Below are 6,000 nucleotides of genomic sequence, written 5' to 3'. Positions count from 1 at the left end.
TGCCTTTTTAGACTCCTCTTGACTATGTCGATGTTTTTCCTCATTTTTGATAACACAAATGCTCCATTAATTTCCTTAGAAAGGGTGCATGGAATGCAAACTTTAGAGACATTGCATTTCTGAAATTTCTTTAGTTTTGGCTTCCTATTTTTTTCATAGTTTAGTAAGGTATGAAATTCTAGTTTAAATGTAACTTTTTCTCAGCATTTTGAAGCCATTGAACCCCTGTGTTTAATTGGAATGCATTGAATGTCAGATCGGTTTTGGGGGAAATGGAAATGTTAACAACATCAGATCTTCCAATCCACAAACATGGTGTATCTCTCTTTATTTGTAAACTTTTTATTTCTCAGATCAAGGTTCTGAAGTTTTCAGTTTAGAGGTTTGTACATCTGTCATTAAATTTATTCCTAAGTAATTTTAGTTTTATGCTATTGTAAATGGTATTTTTATTAATTTCATTTTCCAAATATTTGTTGCTAGCATTTAGAAATGCAGTCAATTTATGTTTAATGACCTTATATCTTGAGATCTTGGTACATCTGCTTATTCTAATATTTTTATTTTGTGGATTTTCTACATTAATAATCATATTTTCTAAGAATAATGCTAATTTATCTTCTTTTTAAGCTTGATATCATTTTATTTTATTTTAATGTCTAATTTCACTAACTAAGCTCCACCAAATATAGAGAAAAGAGGACATTCTTCGCTTGTTTCCAATCTTACAGGGAAAGCTTTCAACTTTTACCATTAATTATGTTAGATTTTTTAATAAATTCCCTTTGCTAAATTGAGAGAATTCTTTTCTGTTCCTGTTTTTCTGAGATTTTTATGATAAATGGATATTTTTTACTGTATGCTTTTTCAGTATCTACTTATCTGATGATACTGTTTTCTCCTTTATTCTGTTAATATTGTGAATTATATTGAATGGTTTTCAGAGGTATAACCAACCTTGATTTCTTTTGCTCAACCCCACTTAATTATAAAGCATTATCATTTTTATAGAACACAATATTAGATTAGTAATATTGTATAAGTGATTTTTGCACTTATGTTTATAAGGAATATTGGTATATATTTTCCTTGTAATTCTATGTCTTATTTGGATATCCAGGTTATGCTGCCTCATAAAATATATTTGAAAAATGTTTTCTCTTTATCTCTTTTCTGAAAGAATTTGCATACACTTGGTATTATTTCTTCTTTTCATGTATGATAAAATTAACCTGTGAAGCCATTAGGCTTGTGAGCACAAGATGTGAGCACATGTGTGTGAAGGATTACTTACTAATTCAATTTGTTTAATAGATAAACGATTTTTCACATAATCTATTTTGACCTAGTAATTTTTTACGTTCTTTCAGCTTTTCAATTTTATAAGGAAAAAGTCTGTATTTTGTATGACAGTATAGTTATTTCCAACAAGATGGTTGGCTTGAATAAACTAGTCATGATATTTCCAGTAACAGATCTAGTAATCTTCTGAATATTTACTTTTTCTGAAGTAACACAAATCTAAATCATGAATGGTGTTTTTAACAAACTAAAATAAAAAAAGTATTTTTGAGTTCACTGAGAGGTAAACTACCTCTGCCACGCCATGTCGTACTAAGTCACTTCAGTTGTATCCAACTTTGTGCAACCCTATGAACTGTAGCCCACCAGACTCCTCTATCCATGGGATTCTCCAGGCAGGAATACTGGAGTGGATTGCCATTCCCTTCTCCAAGACATGTATCCATTCTCCCCCAAACTCTCCTATAATCCAGGCTGCCACATCTCTAAATCAATACAATATACTTTTTTAAAATATGCAAATATCTTAAAATATTATTTTTAAGAAGACTTTCAGGAAACCAAAAAAAAAAAAGCAAATGCCTAGACCTGCACCTCCCAATGATTCTGGTAAAAGCAATACAGAACAATAAGAACAAGTAAAACTCCATAAAAAACAATATTCATAGCATAATCCAAAGACAAAGAAAATGCTCACACTTCAAAATAACTGTAAATTAAGAAAGGAAAAGCAAATCCTAGGTAACGGTTTCTCTCACTTCTACAATGGAAGCTTCAAGCTTTTCCAATGATCAAGAGCAGGTGGAAAAAGCTGTTGGGAAGATGAAAGCGTTTTGGTTGTGATAGATTTAATTTGATCCAAAGCCACAGTCAGAAAGAAAAAGTTCACACTTTTTCTTTTTTTTTCTAAATGTGAAAAGAAAAATGCGTCATGAGAGATCACAGCAAGATATACAGGAAGGGAATAGAAAGGATATGCAATCTGAAGTGTCACCTCTTGGTACCTCAAGAGAAGAAAAAATTAAAATTGTGAAAATAATGTGTGTGGAGTAAAGAAATAAAACACACATAACATAGCATAGACCTCTATGTTATAATGGTCCTAAAAATAAAAATCTTAAAGATTGAAACAAGGAAAAGAAGAAAAAGAAGCAAAATCAAGCAAGGAGTGAGATTCTTCACTGGGTTGGTCTCTCTCCAATCACTTTGTGAGAACGATACTCTCTTGAAACCTCACCCAGAATTACGCAATTGAGGATGAGATCATTATCTTGGTGTTGGTCATGTTTGAAAGATGCATCTCTTTTAACAGAATACTAAAATTAAAACTATGGATAGTGAGCAGCAGATAATGAGTCTTTTCCTTTCTCTTTATTTCTTCTCCTCATTTTGGACTTTAAAAGCTCAAAATACCTGTTGGGTAATCTTGGGTAAAGGGCAATAATGTTCATGCCTGCCACATGTTGACACGGGAAGTTGTCAAAGCAGGTACCTATATAAGAGCTACATAGTTTCATGTGATCTGAGTATATGGTGGAAAATATAGACAGAACACTGTCTGACATAAATTGTTGCAGTTTCTTCTTCAATCCCTCTCCCAGAGCCATGGAAATAAAAACAAAATAAACAAATGGGACCTACTTAAACTCAAAAACCTTTGCACAGTAGAGGAAAAAATTTTTAAAAATGAAAAGACAACAGAGAGATAGGGAGAAAATATTTGCAAATGATGCGACTGATGAGGGATTAGTCTCCAAAATTTACAGTTTATGACGCATAAAAGCACCAAAACAAATAACCCAGTCAACAAAGGACAGAAGACCTAAGTGGACATTTCTCCAAAGAAGACATACAGAAGGCCAAGAGTCACATGAAAGGATGTTCAACATCAACTCATTATTTCTGTTGTTGTTCAGTTGCTCAGCCGTGTCCGACTCTTTGCCACCCGATGGACTGCAGCGCGCCAGGCTTCCCTATCCATCACCAACTCCTGGAGTTTGCTCAAACTCATGCCAATTGAGTCGGTGCTGCCATCCAACCATTTTGTCCTCTGTAGGCCCCTTCTCTTGCTTTCAATCTTGCCCAGCATCAGGGTCTTTTGTAATGAGTCAGTTCTTCACATCAGGTGGCCAAAGTATTGGATCTTCAGCTTCAGCATCAGCCATTCCAATGAATATTCAGGAGTGATTTCTTTTAGGATTGACTGGTTTGATATTCATGTAGTCCAAGGAACTCTGATGAGTCTTCTCCAACACCACAGTTCAAAAGCATCAATTCTTCATTGCTCACCCTTCTTTATGGTCCAACTCTCACATCCATACATGCTTACTAGAAAAACCATAGTTTTGACTATACAGATCTTTGTTGGCAAAGTAATGTCTCTGCTTTTTAATATGCTGTCTAGGTTGGTCATAGCTTTTCTTCCAAGGAGCAAGCATCTTTTAATTTCATGGCTTCAGTCACCATCTGCAGTGATTTCAGAGCCCCCAAAAATAGTCTGTCACTGTTTACACTGTTTCCCCATCTATTTGCAAAGAAGTGATAGGACCAGATGCCATGATCTTTTTTTGAATGTTGAGTTTTAAGCCAACTTTTTTACTCTTCTCTTTCACCTTCATCAAGAGGCTCGTTAGTTCCTCTTTGCTTTCTGCCATAAGTGTGGTATCAGCTACATATCTGAGGTTATTGATATTTTTCCCAGCTACCTTGATTCCAGCTTGTGCTTCATGCAGCCCAGCATTTAGCATGATGTACTCTGCATAGAAGTTAAATAAGCAGGGTGATAATATTCACCCTTGATGTACTCCTTTCCCAGTTTGTAACCAGTCTGTTGTTCCATGTCTGGTTCTAACTGTTGCTTCTTGACCTGCATGCAGTTTTCTCAGGAGGCAGGTGAGGTGGTCTGGTATTCCCATCTCTTTAAGAATTTTCCATAGTTTGTTATGATCCACACAGTCAGAGGCTTTAGCATAGTCAATTAAGCAGAAGTAGGTGTTTTTCTGATATTCTCTTGCTTTTTCTGTGATCCAACAGACTTTGGCAATTGATCTCTGGTTCCTCTGCCTTTTCTAAATCCAGCTTGAACTTCTGGGAGTTTTGGTTCACATACTTTTGAAGCCTAGCTTGGAGAATTTTGACCATCACTTTGCTAGCATGTGAAATTAGTGCAGTTGTGTGGTAGTTTGAACATTCTTTCAGCTCTGCCTTTCTTTGGGATTGGAATGAAAACTGACCTTTTCCTGTCCTGTGGCCACTGCTGAGTTTTAAAAATTTGCTTTCATATTGAGTGCAGCACTTTAACATCATCATCTTTTAGGATTTGAAATAGCTCAGCTGGAGTTTCTGGAGAAGGCAATGGCACCCCACTCCAGTACTCTTGCCTGGAAAATCCCATGGATGGAGGAGCCTGGTAGGCTGTAGTCCATGGGGTCGCCAAGAGTCGGACACGACTGAGCGACTTCACTTTCAGTTTTCACTTTCATGCATTGGAGAAGGAAATGGCAGCCCACTCTGGTGTTCTTGCCTGGAGAATCCCAGGGATGGGGGAGCCTGGTGGGCTACCGTCTATGGGGTCACACAGAGTTGGACACGACTGAAGTGACTTGGCAGCAGCTGGAATTTCATCACCTCCACTAGCTTTGTTTGTAGTGATGCTTCCTAAGACCCACTTGACTTCAAATCAAAACTACAGTGAGATCACCTCACACCAGTCAGAATGGCCATCATCAAAAAGGCTACAAACAATAAATGCTAGAGAGGGTGTGGAGAGAAGAGAACTCTCCTACACTGTTGGAGGGAATGTAAATTGGTGTAACCACTATGGAGAACAATATGGAAGTTCCATAACAAACTAAACATAGATATACCATATGATTCAACAATCCCACTCCTGGGCATATATCCAGAGAAAAACATAGTTTTTGAAATGATACATATGCCGCAGTGTTCATTGCAGCACAGCTTACAGTAGCCAAGACAAGGAAGCAACTTAAATGCCCATTGACAGAGGAATTAATCAAGAAGATGTGATACATATATGCAATAAAATATTGCTCAGCCATAAAGAAGAATGAAATAATGCCATTTGCAGCAACATCAATGGACCTGAAGATCATCATATTAAGTAAAGCCAGACAGAGAAAGACAGATATCATATAATACTGCTTATAGGCAGAATATAAAAACAAATGATACATACAAACTTACTCACAAAATGGAAAGAACCTCATAGACTTAGAGAATGAACTTATGGTTACCAGGAAGGAAGGGCTGGAGGGAGCGACAGATTGGAAGCTTGGGGCTGACATTTACACACTGCTACATTTAAAATAGATAACAAACAAGGACCTACTGTATAGCACAGGGAACTCTGCTCACTACTCTGTAATAACCTGAATGGGAAAAGAATTCTAAAAAGAATAGATGCATGTATATGTATAACTGAATCACTCTGCAATACACCTGAAACTAACATTGTTAGTCAACTATACTTTATCTTTGGAGGAAAAGATGGAGAGGACCAGGCACTTTTTACTTGATATATGTCTCAATCATCTGTGGTTTCAAAAATAAGCACATATTACTTTATAATTAAGGCATGAGTAAAAGTAGTAAAAATTAATTTCAAGATGTTCCTGTGATACTGTTTCTCAAATGTATCTAAATAAATTTAAATATGTCTCAATTAAAATTTTTAAA

This window comes from Bos indicus x Bos taurus, chromosome 29 (assembly GCF_003369695.1).
Source record: "Bos indicus x Bos taurus breed Angus x Brahman F1 hybrid chromosome 29, Bos_hybrid_MaternalHap_v2.0, whole genome shotgun sequence".
Lineage (NCBI taxonomy): Eukaryota > Metazoa > Chordata > Mammalia > Artiodactyla > Bovidae > Bos > Bos indicus x Bos taurus.
The sequence above is the reverse complement of the archived record's forward strand: the minus strand, read 5'-3'. Positions refer to the sequence as shown.